Below are 26,887 nucleotides of genomic sequence, written 5' to 3'. Positions count from 1 at the left end.
TACGCTTTGTGAACATAGGACCGTGGCAACTTAGGACCGTGGGAACTTAGGACTTTGGGAACTTAGGACTTTAAGAACTTAGCACCAAGGGAACTTAGCACCTTGGGAATATAGGACTTTGGGAACAGGATTTTGGGGGCATTCATGCTGTACTTAATATGTAGTTCTTTTTTTAATTTATCTTGTCGTATAAAGCTTTATTAGCGAAGACTCCGTCACTCTACATGAATAACAAAATATAACACATTGATGCTGTCATCACTTCAGGAAGTTGACCGATGGGACAAAATACTAAACATTTGCTGGGAGTTTTGTTTTCTTAAATACCATAAATTCAGAGGTCTTTTATTCTGGTTTCCTGTTAAAAACTCTTCCTCCATGTTTCTATATATTCATGAGACATTCAGTCAGTACAACAGTTGTCTCATACTCACCACTCAATAAACACATCGATTAGAGTATCTGATGATACATTTTGATACAGTTGTTATTCAGTTATCTGTAGACAGAAAAACTTAAGTAATTACAGTATATTGATGTATTGCATCACACTGGATTGTTTGCACCATTCACAGTGAAGGGAGGTGGTGAGTATGACATTACATTACATTACAGTCATTTAGCAGACGCTTTTATCCAAAGCGACTTACAATTCAGTATCTATCTACACACCGTAGACGCAGCTACGGGAGCAAATTTGGGGTTAAGTGTCTTGCTCAAGGACACATTGACATGCAACTAGCAGAGCAGGAGCTGGGGATTGAACCGCCGACCCTCTGATTGAAAGGCAACCCTGCTCTCCACTTAGCCACGGTCACATAACTTTAATCTCCACTAACCCTAACCCTAAATTTACCATGTGAGTCATTATAGCAAGTAAATCTACCACTATTAAATGCTTCTTTATTTATTCCAGACTGTCATTATTCAAATACCTGCTTTTATTTCAGAATTTACTGTAAAACTGTTCATCTGTAAATGAACAAGAAACCTAAAAAAGATTTCTGCTCAAACTAATAACACCAGCCTGAAGCAACAACACTTTAAACACTATCATATATATATATATATATATATATATATATATATATATATATATATATATATATATATATATATATATATATATATATATATATATATATATGATAGTGTTTTTATTTTATATATATATATATATATATACGCTTTCAAGAAAGATTTACATAAATCAGTCGGTACGTTCTTTACTCACTGTGGCATCAATTGATTGTATTGATTGTTTTCCCACTCATGCTCTTAAGGTTTTCTGCCGTTCTCTTGGTGGATTTTAAAGAAATAAACGGAGGATTGTTTTCTGTAGTACGACACTGTAAAAAACACTAATGATGATTAAAGCTGAATATTTAATGAGAGTAACGTTTGTGTATTTAGTGAACCGTCCGTGTACTCAAACAGTTCTAGAAGCCAACAAGACAGAAATGTATTTGTATGTTTATAGTTTTCATTGGTGCCTTTTTCCATATAAATCTGCTCATTCTGCAATAAAACATTTATAAAAATCATTTCTTATCTTTGGGTTTTTGTTACTTACAAAGTTTCCGTAAAGACAAACCCAGTTTTATGTTATGTTCCGTTTTTTATGCTGATAAAGACTAAATCTGAGGTTAAACTTTTATTTATTCTTAGTTATTACGACATAAAAGAGCCGCTGGAGGTTAATAAAGAAGAAGAGCCGGGGAAGGGGGGGAATTCTGGGGAGAAACTCAAAGTTTACGATAAAAATCTTAAATTTACAAGAACAAACTCACAAATAATCTGAGATTAAAGCCACAAATGTATCCGCCGTCTGAATTTAACTTTTAACTTTACCACTAATGTCACATTATTAAATGTTAACTTTTATCTTCTTGGCTGACAAAACAAAAAGCTTTAAATATTCTATCGGACGAAACAAAAGTAACTTGTGATTGTTTGGCAGCAGTGTGAAAACTATACAGAACACATATATACACATATAAATACACTGTACAATATATATACATATTTATATGTATATATAATTATATAGGCCTGTAGTTTAATGTATAGAAAATAACCACAATTTAAATCACAATGTTGGTCATAAAAATCCAAACTATAAATTATCCTCAGATCATTCAGGGTCAAAGTTAATCCTAATATATATATATATATATATATATATATATATATATATACACATATACATACACACACATATACAGGGTTAACCCGTATGTATGTATGCATGTGTATTAATACCCTGACCCATAAATAAGTGAACCAGGACAAATGTAACTGCAACATTTTATTTTTTAACACACACATTAAAACTCTGTGACGACGATCTCAGTTGAAATCGTCCCTCAAATTTTAAGTGACACAAATGTACAATAAAATGGCACCAAAGACGAACACGTTGAAACACGAAGAGAGAGAATCTAGAGTTCAGAGACGTCGTCTGCAGGTTTATTTCTAACAAAGTGCGTTTTTTTTCTCCAAGTCGACGTTTCCTGAACTTGTGGCTCAGCTGATGATTCACAGATACAACAAGTTTAAAAAAACAAACCTCTAAAGCAACAGTTCCACAGAGTTACTGAGTAATGACGAGTAGAAACAATAAGCAGTATTAATATTAATATTTACAGTACGTTTGATGTTAATAGAGAAAAGACTTCAGTTTGAGCCTCAAGGCCACGAATCCTTTCACACATTCATGAGTTCTTCCTTTATTTCACTAATTAGATACAAAGTGAGGTGAAAATAACACAAACAGGCGTTTTTTTACTAGATTTAGTATTAAAGGTAAATCAATATTTAACAAATTATGAAAACTTTATGGAGTTGTACAAAGATTTGCGATCATAAACAATTTGTGGGGTGTTTTGTTTTATTTTGAAATTCTGAGTTCATAAAACGTCTTTTTAGAAGAAAACAGCTTTTTTTCTTTTAAACATTTTGTACTACAAAACAATATCAGCTGTTTCTTTAAATAGTTTCATTATTTGAAATCTTATTTTAGTTTAGTTACTAATTTAAATTTTATACCATTTTTCAGGCAAAATATGAAGCTGTTAAATATTAAATATTAGACACTGATGTATTTGAGAAGTTTTGTTAATTTAAACTAAAGATTGAAAGTATTCCAAATTAAACTAATAATCTTTATTTAAACGTTGATTTATGGAACTAACTACAAACTTTATGTTACTGGCACATTTTAACGTGTTTAAACAATTTGACTTTGATTGTTGGCAGTAAATAGTTAAAAGATCCGATGTTCTTTGGACCTTTAATGTTTTTAAGTCGTTGAACTCTGCACTCTTATTTTTGCGACGCGCTGAACTTCCTGAATGCAGTAAATCTAATGAGGTTCAGTAAACATTCTGTAAAGTCATGAAGGAAGAAATGTGGAGCAGAAAGATGAAATATTACAAAATTATTGTTAATAAGTTGATTTGATGACTAAAAGAAACTATTTTATGAACAATATTCATGTTTTTAGGACAAATATTCGGCCCGAGACAAATTTCGAAAGTGATTAATTGTAAAATCATAATTGTTTTTTGCTGTTAACATTCACTGATTTACTATTTATTTATTATTTATTATTAAAACGTCTTTTAAATTCAGAAACATTTCTGCAGCTTTATGGTCAAATTTTCAAATTAACTCAAATAAATAAACACCAAATATTGGTTCTTTTTTTAAAAAAAAAAAGAAGTAACAATTTAGAACCAGATCAGTTTTTTTAACAGGAACTCCGTCCTTACCACATTCTTAGCTTTTGGAAGCACGACACAATATTTTGTTATTTGGGGCATTATAACTAATTATACCGATTAAATCAAATTGTAGGATTATAAAACTGAATTGTTCTATTTTGAACAAAATTTGGTGATTTCCAATTTTGAGATTAAAACAAAAAATGATTTGTGCACTTTGCTGAATTTGTGTATTTTAACAATTCATAGACAATTTATGGTTTAATACAATAATCATTTTCCATTATAAAGGGAACATTTTCTATTATAATTTATGATGTAGACGAGACATTTATATTTGTAATTTGTAATCAAAACAAATTGACGCATAATTTTTCTGTATTTTTGGTGCTTTACTACATTTGTGAGCGTTATTTAAATTTAAATCTGAAACGTTTGAAGAATAAAATAAATATTTTGATGCTCTTTAAACTTTTGTAACGACGGCAGGAAATGAAGTCAAACTGTCTTTGATCGTTTTATATTTGTTTCGTCTCGTGTTTATTAGTTTATTTGTTTTATTGTCATGAATCCAAGTTGCACCTTCTTTTATGTTTCGGTAATTTGATGGAAGAAAAGCTCAGAAAGGTTTCGGGCCGGCCTTCAGATATGTTTCTGTCTATTCAGCAGAAAGAGAAAGTCGATAGCGTTTGTTGGAGGTTTTGTCAGTTTGTTCGTCTTCAGTCACTTTTGATCCTTTTTTTTTGTTGAACCTCAGAGAAGCTTCAGGTTCATCTCAGAGTTCATCTCAGCTCTGAACCAGCGACTCTAAAGAAGCTCCGACAGTGACGATCTTCATCCTCAGAGAGGTTTGTTCACTTCAACTCTCTTTATTTTGTGCTGACTCAGCAAACATTCACACGTTCAGGAGTCAAAAAGTGAGTCGAGCAGCAATTCAAGAAATCGGATCCAAAATACTTTGATGATTGACTTTCGATTTAATTGACAAATGGATTTTGTTACTTAATGTTTTTAGTGTTGAATTAAAATAAAATAAAAAATGACTGTAATGTAATTAAAAAAAGCTGCAGAAAACTCCTCAAATAAACATCAGTGAACTAAACTTTGTGCTCTTTTTTCTTCTAGAACTTCTTCCTGGGGTCGTTCAGTGAGGATCGTCTCCTGGCAGTTTGTGAGCATGTTAAAGAAGATTCATTACATCTACTGAGCCAGGAGAGCAGTGAGAAGGTGAATCTAACGAACGAGGAGGTTTGGAAGCGGAGGAAGAGGCCGATGTGCTCGCTGGGTTTCTTCTTCAGCTGCTCCTGAGATTTAAAACAAGAAAGAAAAAAAGAAAAACTGCTGACTCGGTAACGCCGCCTCCACGAGCACGGACACAGTGTGGACATCCAATCACAGGACAGAGCCGGAAGACCTCCGACCCCTCCCGGCCCACGTTGACGTGGAGTCAGTCCAGGTTCGGGGGGGTTCGGGGTTTGTGGTTCAACATGTCGGTCAGTGAAGGCTCCTTAAGGCAAATCTCCATCCCATAGCTGAAACACCAATTCAAACCAAAACTGGATTCTTTAGTTTTTGTGTTTTTTTGATACTGATGATGAAGCGGATCTTCTTCTGCAGAGGATGGACGCCTGAAGCTCAGGAGGTCGGCTGTGATCGCAGCCTGCAAAACAAGTAGAAGGGATTATAGTTACTTGGGTTTTTAAAGTTGTTTTTATTGAAACTGGTAAACGTTTTTAGTTTAATAACTGTTTTCGACATAATATACTATGACCGTTTTTCACTTTTTTCGACATGCTATACTATGACCGTTTTTCACTTTTTTCGACAGGCTATACTATGAGTGTTTTCTACAGGCTATACTATGACTGTTTTCGACATAATATACTATGACTATTTTTTTACTTTTTTCGACATAGTATACTATGACATCTTTTCACGTTTTTCGACAGGCTATACTATGACTGTTTTCGACATAATATACTATGACTATTTTTTGGCTTTTTTCGACATGCTAAAGACCGTTTTTCACTTTTTTCGACATGCTATACTATGACAGTTTTTCACTTTTTTTGACAGGCTATACGATGACTGTTTTCGACATAATATACTATGACTGTTTTTTGAATTTTTTCAACATGCTAAAGACCGTTTTTCACTTTTTTCGACAGGCTATACTATGACCGTTTTTCACTTTTTTTGACAGGCTATACTATGACTGTTTTTGACATAATATACTATGACTGTTTTTTCACTTTTTTCAACATGCTATACTATGACTGTTTTTCACTTTTTTCGACAGACTAAACTATGACTGTTTTTTTACTTTTTTCGACATGCTATACTATGACTGTTTTTCACTTTTTTCGACAGCCTATACTATGACTGTTTTCGACAGGCTATACTATGACTGTTTTCGACATAATATACTATGACTGTTTTTTTACTTTTTTCGACATGCTATACTATGACCGTTTTTCATTTTTTTCGACATGCTATACTATGACCGTTTTTCACTTTTTTTGACAGGCTATACTATGAGTGTTTTCTAAAGGCTATACTATGACTGTTTTCGACATAAAATACTATGACTATTTTTTTACTTTTTTCGACATAGTATACTATGACCGTTTTTCACTTTTTTTGACAGGCTATACTATGACTGTTTTCGACATAATATACTTTGACTGTTTTTTGAATTTTTTCAACATGCTAAAGACCGTTTTTCACTTTTTTCGACATGCTATACTATGACCGTTTTTCAATTTTTTTGACAGGCTATACTATGACTGTTTTCGACAGGCTATACTATGACTGTATTCGACAGGCTATACTATGACTGTTTTTTCACTTTTTTCGACATGCTATACTGTGACTGTTTTCGACAGGCTATACTATGACTGTTTTCGACATTATATACTATGACTGTTTTTTCACTTTTTTCGACATGCTATACTATGAGAGTTTTCGAAATTATATACTATGACTGTTTTTTGACTTTTTTCGACATGCTATACTATGACCGTTTTTCACTTTTTTCGACATGTTATACTATGACCGTTTTTCACTTTTTTTGACATGCTAAAGACCTTTTTTCACTTTTTTCGACAGGCTATACTATGATCGTTTTTCACTTTTTTCGACAGGCTATACCATGACTGTTTTCGACATAATATACTATGACTGTTTTTTGAATTTTTTAAACATGCTAAAGACCGTTTTTCACTTTTTTCGACAGACTAAACTATGACTGTTTTTGACATGCTTTACTATGACTGTTTTTTTACTTTTTTCGACATGCTATACTATGACCGTTTTTCACTTTTTTCGACATGCTATATTATGACTGATTTTCCCTTTTTTCGACAGGCTATACTATGACTGTTTTCTAAAGGCTATACTATGACTGTTTTCGACATAAAATACTATGACTATTTTTTTACTTTTTTCGACATAGTATACTATGTCCGATTTTCACTTTTTTCAACAGGCTATACTATGACTGTTTTCGACATAATATACTTTGACTGTTTTTTGAATTTTTTCAACATGCTAAAGACCGTTTTTCACTTTTTTCGACATGCTATACTATGACCGTTTTTCACTTTTTTTGACAGGCTATACTATGACTGTTTTCGACAGGCTATACTATGACTGTTTTCGACAGGCTATACTATGACTGTTTTTGACATGCTTTACTATGACTGTTTTTTTACTTTTTTCGACATGCTATACTATGACCGTTTTTCACTTTTTTCGACATGCTATACTATGACCGTTTTTCACTTTTTTTGACAGGCTATACTATGACTGTTTTCGACAGGCTATACTATGACTGTTTTTTCACTTTTTTCGACATGCTATACTGTGACTGTTTTCGACAGGCTATACTATGACTGTTTTCGACATTATATACTATGACTGTTTTTTCACTTTTTTCGACATGCTATACTATGAGAGTTTTCGAAATTATATACTATGACTGTTTTTTGACTTTTTTCGACATGCTATACTATGACCGTTTTTCACTTTTTTCGACAGGCTATACTATGACTGTTTTCGACATTATATACTATGACTGTTTTTTGACTTTTTTCGACATGTTATACTATGACCGTTTTTCACTTTTTTCGACAGGCTATACCGTGACTGTTTTCGACATAATATACTATGACTGTTTTTTGAATTTTTTAAACATGCTAAAGACCGTTTTTCACTTTTTTCGACATGCTATACTCTGACCGTTTTTCACTTTTTTCGACAGACTAAACTATGACTGTTTTTGACATGCTTTACTATGACTGTTTTTTTACTTTTTTCGACATGCTATACTATGACCGTTTTTCACTTTTTTCGACATGCTATATTATGACTGTTTTTCCATTTTTCGACAGCCTATACTATGACTGTTTTCGACAGGCTATACTATGACTGTTTTCGACATAATATACTATGACTGTTTTTTTACTTTTTTCGACATGCTATACTATGACCGTTTTTCACTTTTTTCATAATGCTATACTATGACCGTTTTTCACTTTTTTCGACATGCTATACTATGACCGTTTTTGACATGCTTTACTATGACTGTTTTTTTTACTTTTTTCGACATGCTATACTATGACCGTTTTTCACTTTTTTCGACATGCTATACTATGACCGTTTTTCACTTTTTTTGACATTATATACTATGACTGTTTTTTCACTTTTTTCGACATGCTATACTCTGACCGTTTTTCACTTTTTTCGACAGACTAAACTATGACTGTTTTTGACATGCTTTACTATGACTGTTTTTTCACTTTTTTCGACATGCTTTACTCTGTCCGTTTTTCACTTTTTTCGACAGGCTATACTGTGACTGTTTTCGACAGGCTATACTATGACTGTTTTCGACATTATATACTATGACTGTTTTTTCACTTTTTTCAACATGCTATACTATGACTGTTTTCGACAGGCTATACTGTGACTGTTTTCGACAGGCTATACTATGACTGTTTTCGACATTATATACTATGACTGTTTTTTCACTTTTTTCGACATGCTATACTCTGACCGTTTTTCACTTTTTTCGACAGACTAAACTATGACTGTTTTTGACATGCTTTACTATGACTGTTTTTTCACTTTTTTCGACAGGCTATACTGTGACTGTTTTCGACAGGCTATACTATGACTGTTTTCGACATTATATACTATGACTGTTTTTTCACTTTTTTCGACATGCTATACTCTGACCGTTTTTCACTTTTTTCAACGGACTAAACTATGACTGTTTTCGACAGGCTATACTATGACTGTTTTTTTTAGTTTTTTCAACATGCTATACTATGACCGTTTTTCCCTTTTTCGACAGCCTATACTATGACTGTTTTCGACAGGCTATACTATGACTGTTTTCGACATAATATACTATGACTGTTTTTTTACTTTTTTCGACAGGCTATACTATGACTGTTTTCGACATTATATACTATGACTGTTTTTTGACTTTTTTCGACATGTTATACTATGACCGTCTTTCACTTTTTTCGACAGGCTATACCGTGACTGTTTTTGACATGATATACTATGACTGTTTTTTGAATTTTTTAAACATGCTAAAGACCGTTTTTCACTTTTTTCGACATGCTATACTCTGACCGTTTTTCACTTTTTTCGACAGACTAAACTATGACTGTTTTTGACATGCTTTACTATGACTGTTTTTTTACTTTTTTCGACATGCTATACTATGACCGTTTTTCACTTTTTTCGACATGCTATATTATGACTGTTTTTCCATTTTTCGACAGCCTATACTATGACTGTTTTCGACAGGCTATACTATGACTGTTTTCGACATAATATACTATGACTGTTTTTTTACTTTTTTCGACATGCTATACTATGACCGTTTTTCACTTTTTTCGACATGCTATACTATGACCGTTTTTCACTTTTTTTGACAGGCTATACTATGACTGTTTTCGACAGGCTATACTATGACTGTTTTCGACAGGCTATACTATGACTGTTTTTGACATGCTTTACTATGACTGTTTTTTTACTTTTTTTCGACATGCTATACTATGACCGTTTTTCACTTTTTTCGACAGACTAAACTATGACTGTTTTTGACATGCTTTACTATGACTGTTTTTTTACTTTTTTCGACATGCTATACTATGACTGTTTTTCACTTTTTTCGACAGCCTATACTATGACTGTTTTCGACAGGCTATACTATGACTGTTTTCGACATAATATACTATGACTGTTTTTTTACTTTTTTCGACATGCTATACTATGACCGTTTTTCATTTTTTTCGACATGCTATACTATGACCGTTTTTCACTTTTTTTGACAGGCTATACTATGAGTGTTTTCTAAAGGCTATACTATGACTGTTTTCGACATAAAATACTATGACTATTTTTTTACTTTTTTCGACATAGTATACTATGACCGTTTTTCACTTTTTTTGACAGGCTATACTATGACTGTTTTCGACATAATATACTTTGACTGTTTTTTGAATTTTTTCAACATGCTAAAGACCGTTTTTCACTTTTTTCGACATGCTATACTATGACCGTTTTTCACTTTTTTTGACAGGCTATACTATGACTGTTTTCGACAGGCTATACTATGACTGTATTCGACAGGCTATACTATGACTGTTTTTTCACTTTTTTCGACATGCTATACTGTGACTGTTTTCGACAGGCTATACTATGACTGTTTTCGACATTATATACTATGACTGTTTTTTCACTTTTTTCGACATGCTATACTATGAGAGTTTTCGAAATTATATACTATGACTGTTTTTTGACTTTTTTCGACATGCTATACTATGACCGTTTTTCACTTTTTTCGACAGGCTATACTATGACTGTTTTCGACATTATATACTATGACTGTTTTTTTACTTTTTTCGACATGCTATACTATGACCGTTTTTCACTTTTTTCGACATGCTATATTATGACTGATTTTCCCTTTTTTCGACATGCTATACTATGACCGTTTTTCACTTTTTTTGACAGGCTATACTATGAGTGTTTTCTAAAGGCTATACTATGACTGTTTTCGACATAAAATACTATGACTATTTTTTTACTTTTTTCGACATAGTATACTATGTCCGATTTTCACTTTTTTCAACAGGCTATACTATGACTGTTTTCGACATAATATACTTTGACTGTTTTTTGAATTTTTTCAACATGCTAAAGACCGTTTTTCACTTTTTTCGACATGCTATACTATGACCGTTTTTCACTTTTTTTGACAGGCTATACTATGACTGTTTTCGACAGGCTATACTATGACTGTTTTCGACAGGCTATACTATGACTGTTTTTGACATGCTTTACTATGACTGTTTTTTTACTTTTTTCGACATGCTATACTATGACCGTTTTTCACTTTTTTCGACATGCTATACTATGACTGTTTTCGACATAATATACTTTGACTGTTTTTTGAATTTTTTCAACATGCTATACTATGACCGTTTTTCATTTTTTTCGACATGCTATACTATGACCATTTTTCACTTTTTTTGACAGGCTATACTATGAGTGTTTTCTAAAGGCTATACTATGACTGTTTTCGACATAAAATACTATGACTATTTTTTTACTTTTTTCGACATAGTATACTATGACCGTTTTTCACTTTTTTTGACAGGCTATACTATGACTGTTTTCGACATAATATACTTTGACTGTTTTTTGAATTTTTTCAACATGCTAAAGACCGTTTTTCACTTTTTTCGACATGCTATACTATGACTGTTTTTTCACTTTTTTCGACATGCTATACTGTGACTGTTTTCGACAGGCTATACTATGACTGTTTTCGACATTATATACTATGACTGTTTTTTCACTTTTTTCGACATGCTATACTATGAGAGTTTTCGAAATTATATACTATGACTGTTTTTTGACTTTTTTCGACATGCTATACTATGACCGTTTTTCACTTTTTTCGACATGCTAAAGACCTTTTTTCACTTTTTTCGACAGGCTATACTATGATCGTTTTTCACTTTTTTCGACAGGCTATACCATGACTGTTTTCGACATAATATACTATGACTGTTTTTTGAATTTTTTAAACATGCTAAAGACCGTTTTTCACTTTTTTCGACAGACTAAACTATGACTGTTTTTGACATGCTTTACTATGACTGTTTTTTTACTTTTTTCGACATGCTATACTATGACCGTTTTTCACTTTTTTCGACATGCTATATTATGACTGATTTTCCCTTTTTTCGACATGCTATACTATGACCGTTTTTCACTTTTTTTGACAGGCTATACTATGAGTGTTTTCTAAAGGCTATACTATGACTGTTTTCGACATTATATACTATGACTGTTTTTTCACTTTTTTCGACATGCTATACTATGAGAGTTTTCGAAATTATATACTATGACTGTTTTTTGACTTTTTTCGACATGCTATACTATGACCGTTTTTCACTTTTTTCGACATGCTAAAGACCTTTTTTCACTTTTTTCGACAGGCTATACTATGATCGTTTTTCACTTTTTTCGACAGGCTATACCATGACTGTTTTCGACATAATATACTATGACTGTTTTTTGAATTTTTTAAACATGCTAAAGACCGTTTTTCACTTTTTTCGACAGACTAAACTATGACTGTTTTTGACATGCTTTACTATGACTGTTTTTTTACTTTTTTCGACATGCTATACTATGACCGTTTTTCACTTTTTTCGACATGCTATATTATGACTGATTTTCCCTTTTTTCGACATGCTATACTATGACCGTTTTTCACTTTTTTTGACAGGCTATACTATGAGTGTTTTCTAAAGGCTATACTATGACTGTTTTCGACATAAAATACTATGACTATTTTTTTACTTTTTTCGACATAGTATACTATGTCCGATTTTCACTTTTTTCAACAGGCTATACTATGACTGTTTTCGACATAATATACTTTGACTGTTTTTTGAATTTTTTCAACATGCTAAAGACCGTTTTTCACTTTTTTCGACATGCTATACTATCACTGTTTTCGACAGGCTATACTATGACTGTTTTCGACAGGCTATACTATGACTGTTTTTGACATGCTTTACTATGACTGTTTTTTTACTTTTTTCGACATGCTATACTATGACCGTTTTTCACTTTTTTCGACATGCTATACTATGACCGTTTTTCACTTTTTTTGACAGGCTATACTATGACTGTTTTCGACAGGCTATACTATGACTGTTTTTTCACTTTTTTCGACATGCTATACTGTGACTGTTTTCGACAGGCTATACTATGACTGTTTTCGACATTATATACTATGACTGTTTTTTCACTTTTTTCGACATGCTATACTATGAGAGTTTTCGAAATTATATACTATGACTGTTTTTTGACTTTTTTCGACATGCTATACTATGACCGTTTTTCACTTTTTTCGACAGGCTATACTATGACTGTTTTCGACATTATATACTATGACTGTTTTTTGACTTTTTTCGACATGTTATACTATGACCGTTTTTCACTTTTTTCGACAGGCTATACCGTGACTGTTTTCGACATAATATACTATGACTGTTTTTTGAATTTTTTAAACATGCTAAAGACCGTTTTTCACTTTTTTCGACATGCTATACTCTGACCGTTTTTCACTTTTTTAGACAGACTAAACTATGACTGTTTTTGACATGCTTTACTATGACTGTTTTTTTACTTTTTTCGACATGCTATATTATGACTGTTTTTCCATTTTTCGACAGCCTATACTATGACTGTTTTCGACAGGCTATACTATGACTGTTTTCGACATAATATACTATGACTGTTTTTTTACTTTTTTCGACATGCTATACTATGACCGTTTTTCACTTTTTTCATAATGCTATACTATGACCGTTTTTCACTTTTTTCGACATGCTATACTATGACCGTTTTTGACATGCTTTACTATGACTGTTTTTTTTACTTTTTTTCGACATGCTATACTATGACCGTTTTTCACTTTTTTCGACATGCTATACTATGACCGTTTTTCACTTTTTTTGACAGGCTATACTATGACTGTTTTTTCACTTTTTTCGACATGCTTTACTCTGTCCGTTTTTCACTTTTTTCGACAGGCTATACTGTGACTGTTTTCGACAGGCTATACTATGACTGTTTTCGACATTATATACTATGACTGTTTTTTCACTTTTTTCGACATGCTATACTCTGACCGTTTTTCACTTTTTTCAACGGACTAAACTATGACTGTTTTCGACAGGCTATACTATGACTGTTTTCGACATAATATACTATGACTGTTTTTTTACTTTTTTCGACAGGCTATACTATGACTGTTTTCGACATTATATACTATGACTGTTTTTTGACTTTTTTCGACATGTTATACTATGACCGTCTTTCACTTTTTTCGACAGGCTATACCGTGACTGTTTTTGACATGATATACTATGACTGTTTTTTGAATTTTTTAAACATGCTAAAGACCGTTTTTCACTTTTTTCGACATGCTATACTCTGACCGTTTTTCACTTTTTTCGACAGACTAAACTATGACTGTTTTTGACATGCTTTACTATGACTGTTTTTTTACTTTTTTCGACATGCTATACTATGACCGTTTTTCACTTTTTTCGACATGCTATATTATGACTGTTTTTCCATTTTTCGACAGCCTATGCTATGACTGTTTTCGACAGGCTATACTATGACTGTTTTCGACATAATATACTATGACTGTTTTTTTACTTTTTTCGACATGCTATACTATGACCGTTTTTCACTTTTTTCATAATGCTATACTATGACCGTTTTTCACTTTTTTCGACATGCTATACTATGACCGTTTTTCACTTTTTTTGACAGGCTATACTATGACTGTTTTCGACAGGCTATACTATGACTGTTTTCGACAGGCTATACTATGACTGTTTTTGACATGCTTTACTATGACTGTTTTTTTACTTTTTTTCGACATGCTATACTATGACCGTTTTTCACTTTTTTCGACATGCTATATTATGACTGTTTTTCCCTTTTTTCGACAGCCTATACTATGACTGTTTTCGACAGGCTATACTATGACTGTTTTCGACATAATATACTTTGACTGTTTTTTGAATTTTTTCAACATGCTAAAGACCGTTTTTCACTTTTTTCGACATGCTATACTATGACCGTTTTTCACTTTTTTCGACATGCTATATTATGACTGTTTTTCCATTTTTCGACAGCCTATACTATGACTGTTTTCGACAGGCTATACTATGACTGTTTTCGACATAATATACTATGACTGTTTTTTTACTTTTTTCGACATGCTATACTATGACCGTTTTTCACTTTTTTCATAATGCTATACTATGACCGTTTTTCACTTTTTTCGACATGCTATACTATGACCGTTTTTCACTTTTTTTGACAGGCTATACTATGACTGTTTTCGACAGGCTATACTATGACTGTTTTCGACATAATATACTTTGACTGTTTTTTGAATTTTTTCAACATGCTAAAGACCGTTTTTCACTTTTTTCGACATGCTATACTATGACCGTTTTTCACTTTTTTTGACAGGCTATACTTTGACTGTTTTCGACAGGCTATACTATGACTGTTTTCGACAGGCTATACTATGACTGTTTTTGACATGCTTTACTATGACTGTTTTTTTTACTTTTTTCAACATGCTATACTATGACCGTTTTTCACTTTTTTCGACATGCTATACTATGACCGTTTTTCCCTTTTTCGACAGCCTATACTATGACTGTTTTCGACAGGTTATACTATGACTGTTTTCGACATAATATACTATGACTGTTTTTTCACTTTTTTCGACATGCTATACTATGACCGTTTTTCACTTTTTTCGACATGCTATACTATGAGTTTTCGAAATTATATACTATGACTGTTTTTTGACTTTTTTCGACAAGCTATACTATGACCGTTTTTCACTTTTTTCGACATGCTATACTATGACCGTTTTTCCCTTTTTCGACATGCTATACTGTGACTGTTTTCAACAGGCTACAGTATGACTGTTTTCGACATTATATACTATGACTGTTTTTTCACTTTTTTCGACATGCTATACTATGACCGTTTTTCACTTTTTTCGACATGCTATACTATGAGTTTTCGAAATTATATACTATGACTGTTTTTTGACTTTTTTCGACAAGCTATACTATGACCGTTTTTCACTTTTTTCGACAGGCTATACTATGACTGTTTTCTAGAGGCTATACTATGACTGTTTTTGACATGTTATGCTATGACCGTTTTTCACTTTTTTCGACATGCTAAAGACCGTTTTTCACTTTTTTCGACAGGCTATACTTTGATCGTTTTTCACTTTTTTCGACAGGCTATACCATGACTGTTTTCGACATAATATACTATGACTGTTTTTCACTTTTTTTGACAGGCTATACTATGACTGTTTTTGACATAATATACTATGACTGTTTTTTCACTTTTTTCAACATGCTATACTATGACTGTTTTCGACAGGCTATACTGTGACTTTTTTCGACAGGCTATACTATGACTGTTTTCGACAGGCTATACTGTGACTTTTTTCGACAGGCTATACTATGACTGTTTTCGACATAATATACTTTGACTGTTTTTTGACAGGCTATACTATGACTGTTTTCGACAGGCTATACTGTGACTGTTTTCGACAGGCTATACTGTGACTGTTTTCGACAGGCTATACTGTGACTTTTTTCGACAGGCTATACTATGACTGTTTTCGACAGGCTATACTATGACTGTTTTCGACAGGCTATACTGTGACTGTTTTCGACAGGCTATACTATGACTGTTTTCGACATAATATACTTTGACTGTTTTTTGACAGGCTATACTATGACTGTTTTCGACAGGCTATACTATGACTGTTTTCGACAGGCTATACTGTGACTTTTTTCGACAGGCTATACTATGACTGTTTTCGACAGGCTATACTGTGACTTTTTTCGACAGGCTATACTATGACTGTTTTCGACATAATATACTTTGACTGTTTTTTGACTTTTTTCGACATGCTATACTATGACTGTTTTCGACAGGCTACTATGACTGTTTTCGACAGACTATACTATGACTGTTTTCAACATAATATACTATTACTGTTTTTCACTTTTTTCGACAGGCTATACTATGACTGTTTTCTACAGGCTATACTATGACTGTTTTTGACATAATATACTATGACTATTTTTTGACTTTTTTCGACATGCTATACTATGACTGTTTTCGACATGCTTTACTATGACTGTATTTTTACTTTTTTCAACATGCTATACTATGACCGTTTTTCCGTATTTTCGACAGCCTATACTATGACTGTTTTCGACAGGCTATACTATGACTGTTTTTCACTTTTTTCGACATGCTATACTATGACCGTTTTTCACTTTTTTCGACAGGCTACACTATGAGTGTTTTCTAAAGGCTATACTATGACTGTTTTCGACATAAAATACTATGACTATTTTTTTACTTTTTTTGACATAGTATACTATGACCGTTTTTCACTGTTTTCGACATAATATACAATGACTGTTTTTTGAATTTTTTCAACATGCTAAACACCGTTTTTCACTTTTTTCGACATGCTATACTATGACTGTTTTTCACTTTTTTTGACAGGCTATACTATGACTGTTTTTTCACTTTTTTCGACATGCTATACTGTGACTGTTTTCGACAGGCTATACTATGACTGTTTTCGACATTATATACTATGACTGTTTTTTCACTTTTTTCGACATGCTATACTATGACTGTTTTCGACATTATATACTATGACTGTTTTTTGACTTTTTTCGACATGCTATACTATGACCGTTTTTCACTTTTTTCGACATGCTATACTGTGACTGTTTTCGACAGGCTATACTATGACTGTTTTCGACATTATATACTATGACTGTTTTTTCACTTTTTTCGACATGCTATACTATGACTGTTTTCGACATTATATACTATGACTGTTTTTTCACTTTTTTCGACATGCTATACTATGAGAGTTTTCGAAAGTATATACTATGACTGTTTTTTTACTTTTTTCAACATGCTATACTATGACCGTTATTCACTTTTTTCGACATGCTATACTATGACCGTTTTTCCCTTTTTTCGACAGCCTATACTATGACTGTTTTCGACAGGCTACACTGACTGTTTTTGACATAATATACTATGACTGTTTTTTTACTTTTTTCGACATGCTATATCATGACCGTTTTTCACTTTTTTCGACATGCTATACTATGACCGTTTTTCACTTTTTTTGACAGGCTATACTTTGACTGTTTTCGACAGGCTATACTATGACTGTTTTCGACAGGCTATACTATGACTGTTTTCGACAGGCTATACTATGACTGTTTTTGACATGCTTTACTATGACTGTTTTTTTTACTTTTTTCAACATGCTATACTATGACCGTTTTTCACTTTTTTTGACAGGCTATACTATGACTGTTTTCGACAGGCTATACTATGACTGTTTTCGACAGGCTATACTATGACTGTTTTTGACATGCTTTACTATGACTGTTTTTTTACTTTTTTTCGACATGCTATACTATGACCGTTTTTCACTTTTTTCGACATGCTATACTATGACTGTTTTCGACATAATATACTTTGACTGTTTTTTGAATTTTTTCAACATGCTATACTATGACCGTTTTTCATTTTTTTCGACATGCTATACTATGACCATTTTTCACTTTTTTTGACAGGCTATACTATGAGTGTTTTCTAAAGGCTATACTATGACTGTTTTCGACATAAAATACTATGACTATTTTTTTACTTTTTTCGACATAGTATACTATGACCGTTTTTCACTTTTTTTGACAGGCTATACTATGACTGTTTTCGACATAATATACTTTGACTGTTTTTTGAATTTTTTCAACATGCTAAAGACCGTTTTTCACTTTTTTCGACATGCTATACTATGACTGTTTTTTCACTTTTTTCGACATGCTATACTGTGACTGTTTTCGACAGGCTATACTATGACTGTTTTCGACATTATATACTATGACTGTTTTTTCACTTTTTTCGACATGCTATACTATGAGAGTTTTCGAAATTATATACTATGACTGTTTTTTGACTTTTTTCGACATGCTATACTATGACCGTTTTTCACTTTTTTCGACATGCTAAAGACCTTTTTTCACTTTTTTCGACAGGCTATACTATGATCGTTTTTCACTTTTTTCGACAGGCTATACCATGACTGTTTTCGACATAATATACTATGACTGTTTTTTGAATTTTTTAAACATGCTAAAGACCGTTTTTCACTTTTTTCGACAGACTAAACTATGACTGTTTTTGACATGCTTTACTATGACTGTTTTTTTACTTTTTTCGACATGCTATACTATGACCGTTTTTCACTTTTTTCGACATGCTATATTATGACTGATTTTCCCTTTTTTCGACATGCTATACTATGACCGTTTTTCACTTTTTTTGACAGGCTATACTATGAGTGTTTTCTAAAGGCTATACTATGACTGTTTTCGACATAAAATACTATGACTATTTTTTTACTTTTTTCGACATAGTATACTATGTCCGATTTTCACTTTTTTCAACAGGCTATACTATGACTGTTTTCGACATAATATACTTTGACTGTTTTTTGAATTTTTTCAACATGCTAAAGACCGTTTTTCACTTTTTTCGACATGCTATACTATGACCGTTTTTCACTTTTTTTGACAGGCTATACTATCACTGTTTTCGACAGGCTATACTATGACTGTTTTCGACAGGCTATACTATGACTGTTTTTGACATGCTTTACTATGACTGTTTTTTTACTTTTTTCGACATGCTATACTATGACCGTTTTTCACTTTTTTCGACATGCTATACTATGACCGTTTTTCACTTTTTTTGACAGGCTATACTATGACTGTTTTCGACAGGCTATACTATGACTGTTTTTTCACTTTTTTCGACATGCTATACTGTGACTGTTTTCGACAGGCTATACTATGACTGTTTTCGACATTATATACTATGACTGTTTTTTCACTTTTTTCGACATGCTATACTATGAGAGTTTTCGAAATTATATACTATGACTGTTTTTTGACTTTTTTCGACATGCTATACTATGACCGTTTTTCACTTTTTTCGACAGGCTATACTATGACTGTTTTCGACATTATATACTATGACTGTTTTTTGACTTTTTTCGACATGTTATACTATGACCGTTTTTCACTTTTTTCGACAGGCTATACCGTGACTGTTTTCGACATAATATACTATGACTGTTTTTTGAATTTTTTAAACATGCTAAAGACCGTTTTTCACTTTTTTCGACATGCTATACTCTGACCGTTTTTCACTTTTTTAGACAGACTAAACTATGACTGTTTTTGACATGCTTTACTATGACTGTTTTTTTACTTTTTTCGACATGCTATATTATGACTGTTTTTCCATTTTTCGACAGCCTATACTATGACTGTTTTCGACAGGCTATACTATGACTGTTTTCGACATAATATACTATGACTGTTTTTTTACTTTTTTCGACATGCTATACTATGACCGTTTTTCACTTTTTTCATAATGCTATACTATGACCGTTTTTCACTTTTTTCGACATGCTATACTATGACCGTTTTTGACATGCTTTACTATGACTGTTTTTTTTACTTTTTTTCGACATGCTATACTATGACCGTTTTTCACTTTTTTCGACATGCTATACTATGACCGTTTTTCACTTTTTTTGACAGGCTATACTATGACTGTTTTCGACATAATATACTTTGACTGTTTTTTGAATTTTTTCAACATGCTAAAGACGGTTTTTCACTTTTTTCGACATGCTATACTATGACTGTTTTTGACATAATATACTATGACTGTTTTTTCACTTTTTTCAACATGCTATACTATGACTGTTTTCGACAGGCTATACTGTGACTGTTTTCGACAGGCTATACTATGACTGTTTTCGACATTATATACTATGACTGTTTTTTCACTTTTTTCGACATGCTATACTCTGACCGTTTTTCACTTTTTTCGACAGACTAAACTATGACTGTTTTTGACATGCTTTACTATGACTGTTTTTTCACTTTTTTCGACATGCTTTACTCTGTCCGTTTTTCACTTTTTTCGACAGGCTATACTGTGACTGTTTTCGACAGGCTATACTATGACTGTTTTCGACATTATATACTATGACTGTTTTTTCACTTTTTTCGACATGCTATACTCTGACCGTTTTTCACTTTTTTCAACGGACTAAACTATGACTGTTTTCGACAGGCTATACTATGACTGTTTTTTTTAGTTTTTTCAACATGCTATACTATGACCGTTTTTCCCTTTTTCGACAGCCTATACTATGACTGTTTTCGACAGGCTATACTATGACTGTTTTCGACATAATATACTATGACTGTTTTTTTACTTTTTTCGACAGGCTATACTATGACTGTTTTTGACATTATATACTATGACTGTTTTTTGACTTTTTTCGACATGTTATACTATGACCGTCTTTCACTTTTTTCGACAGGCTATACCGTGACTGTTTTTGACATGATATACTATGACTGTTTTTTGAATTTTTTAAACATGCTAAAGACCGTTTTTCACTTTTTTCGACATGCTATACTCTGACCGTTTTTCACTTTTTTCGACAGACTAAACTATGACTGTTTTTGACATGCTTTACTATGACTGTTTTTTTACTTTTTTCGACATGCTATACTATGACCGTTTTTCACTTTTTTCGACATGCTATATTATGACTGTTTTTCCATTTTTCGACAGCCTATACTATGACTGTTTTCGACAGGCTATACTATGACTGTTTTCGACATAATATACTATGACTGTTTTTTTACTTTTTTCGACATGCTATACTATGACCGTTTTTCACTTTTTTCATAATGCTATACTATGACCGTTTTTCACTTTTTTCGACATGCTATACTATGACCGTTTTTCACTTTTTTTGACAGGCTATACTATGACTGTTTTCGACAGGCTATACTATGACTGTTTTCGACAGGCTATACTATGACTGTTTTTGACATGCTTTACTATGACTGTTTTTTTACTTTTTTTCGACATGCTATATTATGACTGTTTTTCCCTTTTTTCGACAGCCTATACTATGACTGTTTTCGACAGGCTATACTATGACTGTTTTCGACATAATATACTTTGACTGTTTTTTGAATTTTTTCAACATGCTAAAGACCGTTTTTCACTTTTTTCGACATGCTATACTATGACCGTTTTTCACTTTTTTCGACATGCTATATTATGACTGTTTTTCCATTTTTCGACAGCCTATACTATGACTGTTTTCGACAGGCTATACTATGACTGTTTTCGACATAATATACTATGACTGTTTTTTTACTTTTTTCGACATGCTATACTATGACCGTTTTTCACTTTTTTCATAATGCTATACTATGACCGTTTTTCACTTTTTTCGACATGCTATACTATGACCGTTTTTCACTTTTTTTGACAGGCTATACTATGACTGTTTTCGACAGGCTATACTATGACTGTTTTCGACATAATATACTTTGACTGTTTTTTGAATTTTTTCAACATGCTAAAGACCGTTTTTCACTTTTTTCGACATGCTATACTATGACCGTTTTTCACTTTTTTTGACAGGCTATACTTTGACTGTTTTCGACAGGCTATACTATGACTGTTTTCGACAGGCTATACTATGACTGTTTTTGACATGCTTTACTATGACTGTTTTTTTTACTTTTTTCAACATGCTATACTATGACCGTTTTTCACTTTTTTCGACATGCTATACTATGACCGTTTTTCCCTTTTTCGACAGCCTATACTATGACTGTTTTCGACAGGTTATACTATGACTGTTTTCGACATAATATACTATGACTGTTTTTTCACTTTTTTCGACATGCTATACTATGACCGTTTTTCACTTTTTTCGACATGCTATACTATGAGTTTTCGAAATTATATACTATGACTGTTTTTTGACTTTTTTCGACAAGCTATACTATGACCGTTTTTCACTTTTTTCGACATGCTATACTATGACCGTTTTTCCCTTTTTCGACATGCTATACTGTGACTGTTTTCAACAGGCTACAGTATGACTGTTTTCGACATTATATACTATGACTGTTTTTTCACTTTTTTCGACATGCTATACTATGACCGTTTTTCACTTTTTTCGACATGCTATACTATGAGTTTTCGAAATTATATACTATGACTGTTTTTTGACTTTTTTCGACAAGCTATACTATGACCGTTTTTCACTTTTTTCGACAGGCTATACTATGACTGTTTTCTAGAGGCTATACTATGACTGTTTTTGACATGTTATGCTATGACCGTTTTTCACTTTTTTCGACATGCTAAAGACCGTTTTTCACTTTTTTCGACAGGCTATACTTTGATCGTTTTTCACTTTTTTCGACAGGCTATACCATGACTGTTTTCGACATAATATACTATGACTGTTTTTCACTTTTTTTGACAGGCTATACTATGACTGTTTTTGACATAATATACTATGACTGTTTTTTCACTTTTTTCAACATGCTATACTATGACTGTTTTCGACAGGCTATACTGTGACTTTTTTCGACAGGCTATACTATGACTGTTTTCGACAGGCTATACTGTGACTTTTTTCGACAGGCTATACTATGACTGTTTTCGACATAATATACTTTGACTGTTTTTTGACAGGCTATACTATGACTGTTTTCGACAGGCTATACTGTGACTGTTTTCGACAGGCTATACTGTGACTGTTTTCGACAGGCTATACTGTGACTTTTTTCGACAGGCTATACTATGACTGTTTTCGACAGGCTATACTATGACTGTTTTCGACAGGCTATACTGTGACTGTTTTCGACAGGCTATACTATGACTGTTTTCGACATAATATACTTTGACTGTTTTTTGACAGGCTATACTATGACTGTTTTCGACAGGCTATACTATGACTGTTTTCGACAGGCTATACTGTGACTTTTTTCGACAGGCTATACTATGACTGTTTTCGACAGGCTATACTGTGACTTTTTTCGACAGGCTATACTATGACTGTTTTCGACATAATATACTTTGACTGTTTTTTGACTTTTTTCGACATGCTATACTATGACTGTTTTCGACAGGCTACTATGACTGTTTTCGACAGACTATACTATGACTGTTTTCAACATAATATACTATTACTGTTTTTCACTTTTTTCGACAGGCTATACTATGACTGTTTTCTACAGGCTATACTATGACTGTTTTTGACATAATATACTATGACTATTTTTTGACTTTTTTCGACATGCTATACTATGACTGTTTTCGACATGCTTTACTATGACTGTATTTTTACTTTTTTCAACATGCTATACTATGACCGTTTTTCCGTATTTTCGACAGCCTATACTATGACTGTTTTCGACAGGCTATACTATGACTGTTTTTCACTTTTTTCGACATGCTATACTATGACCGTTTTTCACTTTTTTCGACAGGCTACACTATGAGTGTTTTCTAAAGGCTATACTATGACTGTTTTCGACATAAAATACTATGACTATTTTTTTACTTTTTTTGACATAGTATACTATGACCGTTTTTCACTGTTTTCGACATAATATACAATGACTGTTTTTTGAATTTTTTCAACATGCTAAACACCGTTTTTCACTTTTTTCGACATGCTATACTATGACTGTTTTTCACTTTTTTTGACAGGCTATACTATGACTGTTTTTTCACTTTTTTCGACATGCTATACTGTGACTGTTTTCGACAGGCTATACTATGACTGTTTTCGACATTATATACTATGACTGTTTTTTCACTTTTTTCGACATGCTATACTATGACTGTTTTCGACATTATATACTATGACTGTTTTTTGACTTTTTTCGACATGCTATACTATGACCGTTTTTCACTTTTTTCGACATGCTATACTGTGACTGTTTTCGACAGGCTATACTATGACTGTTTTCGACATTATATACTATGACTGTTTTTTCACTTTTTTCGACATGCTATACTATGACTGTTTTCGACATTATATACTATGACTGTTTTTTCACTTTTTTCGACATGCTATACTATGAGAGTTTTCGAAAGTATATACTATGACTGTTTTTTTACTTTTTTCAACATGCTATACTATGACCGTTATTCACTTTTTTCGACATGCTATACTATGACCGTTTTTCCCTTTTTTCGACAGCCTATACTATGACTGTTTTCGACAGGCTACACTGACTGTTTTTGACATAATATACTATGACTGTTTTTTTACTTTTTTCGACATGCTATATCATGACCGTTTTTCACTTTTTTCGACATGCTATACTATGACCGTTTTTCACTTTTTTTGACAGGCTATACTTTGACTGTTTTCGACAGGCTATACTATGACTGTTTTCGACAGGCTATACTATGACTGTTTTCGACAGGCTATACTATGACTGTTTTTGACATGCTTTACTATGACTGTTTTTTTTACTTTTTTCAACATGCTATACTATGACCGTTTTTCACTTTTTTTGACAGGCTATACTATGACTGTTTTCGACAGGCTATACTATGACTGTTTTTGACATGCTTTACTATGACTGTTTTTTTACTTTTTTTCGACATGCTATACTATGACCGTTTTTCACTTTTTTCGACATGCTATATTATGACTGTTTTTCCCTTTTTTCGACAGCCTATACTATGACTGTTTTCGACAGGCTATACTATGACTGTTTTCGACATAATATACTTTGACTGTTTTTTGAATTTTTTCAACATGCTAAAGACCGTTTTTCACTTTTTTCGACATGCTATACTATGACCGTTTTTCACTTTTTTCGACATGCTATATTATGACTGTTTTTCCATTTTTCGACAGCCTATACTATGACTGTTTTCGACAGGCTATACTATGACTGTTTTCGACATAATATACTATGACTGTTTTTTTACTTTTTTCGACATGCTATACTATGACCGTTTTTCACTTTTTTCATAATGCTATACTATGACCGTTTTTCACTTTTTTCGACATGCTATACTATGACCGTTTTTCACTTTTTTTGACAGGCTATACTATGACTGTTTTCGACAGGCTATACTATGACTGTTTTCGACATAATATACTTTGACTGTTTTTTGAATTTTTTCAACATGCTAAAGACCGTTTTTCACTTTTTTCGACATGCTATACTATGACCGTTTTTCACTTTTTTTGACAGGCTATACTTTGACTGTTTTCGACAGGCTATACTATGACTGTTTTCGACAGGCTATACTATGACTGTTTTTGACATGCTTTACTATGACTGTTTTTTTTACTTTTTTCAACATGCTATACTATGACCGTTTTTCACTTTTTTCGACATGCTATACTATGACCGTTTTTCCCTTTTTCGACAGCCTATACTATGACTGTTTTCGACAGGTTATACTATGACTGTTTTCGACATAATATACTATGACTGTTTTTTCACTTTTTTCGACATGCTATACTATGACCGTTTTTCACTTTTTTCGACATGCTATACTATGAGTTTTCGAAATTATATACTATGACTGTTTTTTGACTTTTTTCGACAAGCTATACTATGACCGTTTTTCACTTTTTTCGACATGCTATACTATGACCGTTTTTCCCTTTTTCGACATGCTATACTGTGACTGTTTTCAACAGGCTACAGTATGACTGTTTTCGACATTATATACTATGACTGTTTTTTCACTTTTTTCGACATGCTATACTATGACCGTTTTTCACTTTTTTCGACATGCTATACTATGAGTTTTCGAAATTATATACTATGACTGTTTTTTGACTTTTTTCGACAAGCTATACTATGACCGTTTTTCACTTTTTTCGACAGGCTATACTATGACTGTTTTCTAGAGGCTATACTATGACTGTTTTTGACATGTTATGCTATGACCGTTTTTCACTTTTTTCGACATGCTAAAGACCGTTTTTCACTTTTTTCGACAGGCTATACTTTGATCGTTTTTCACTTTTTTCGACAGGCTATACCATGACTGTTTTCGACATAATATACTAT

At 32.5% G+C, this 26,887-nt stretch overlaps 1 protein-coding gene across 5 annotated transcripts in view; it reads right to left on the bottom strand.

The window, feature by feature from the left end:
- Positions 1 to 2,295: 2,295 nt before the first annotated feature.
- The window catches only part of ptpro (protein tyrosine phosphatase receptor type O), a 69,013-nt gene continuing 44,421 nt past the window's right edge, over positions 2,296 to 26,887 (bottom strand). For all 5 annotated transcript variants that reach the window (XM_068734051.1, XM_068734052.1, XM_068734053.1 and 2 more), the window contains one exon: positions 2,296 to 5,385. The gene's annotated coding sequence lies outside the window, so the exon portion shown is untranslated. The remainder of the gene's footprint in view (positions 5,386 to 26,887) is intronic.

This window comes from Cebidichthys violaceus, unplaced genomic scaffold (assembly GCF_023349555.1).
Source record: "Cebidichthys violaceus isolate CVI_PGR_0920_01 unplaced genomic scaffold, fCebVio1.0.p SCAF_60, whole genome shotgun sequence".
In the NCBI taxonomy this organism is placed as follows: domain Eukaryota; kingdom Metazoa; phylum Chordata; class Actinopteri; order Perciformes; family Stichaeidae; genus Cebidichthys; species Cebidichthys violaceus.
Note: the sequence above shows the minus strand (reverse complement) of the source record. Positions and strands in the feature narration are given on the sequence as shown.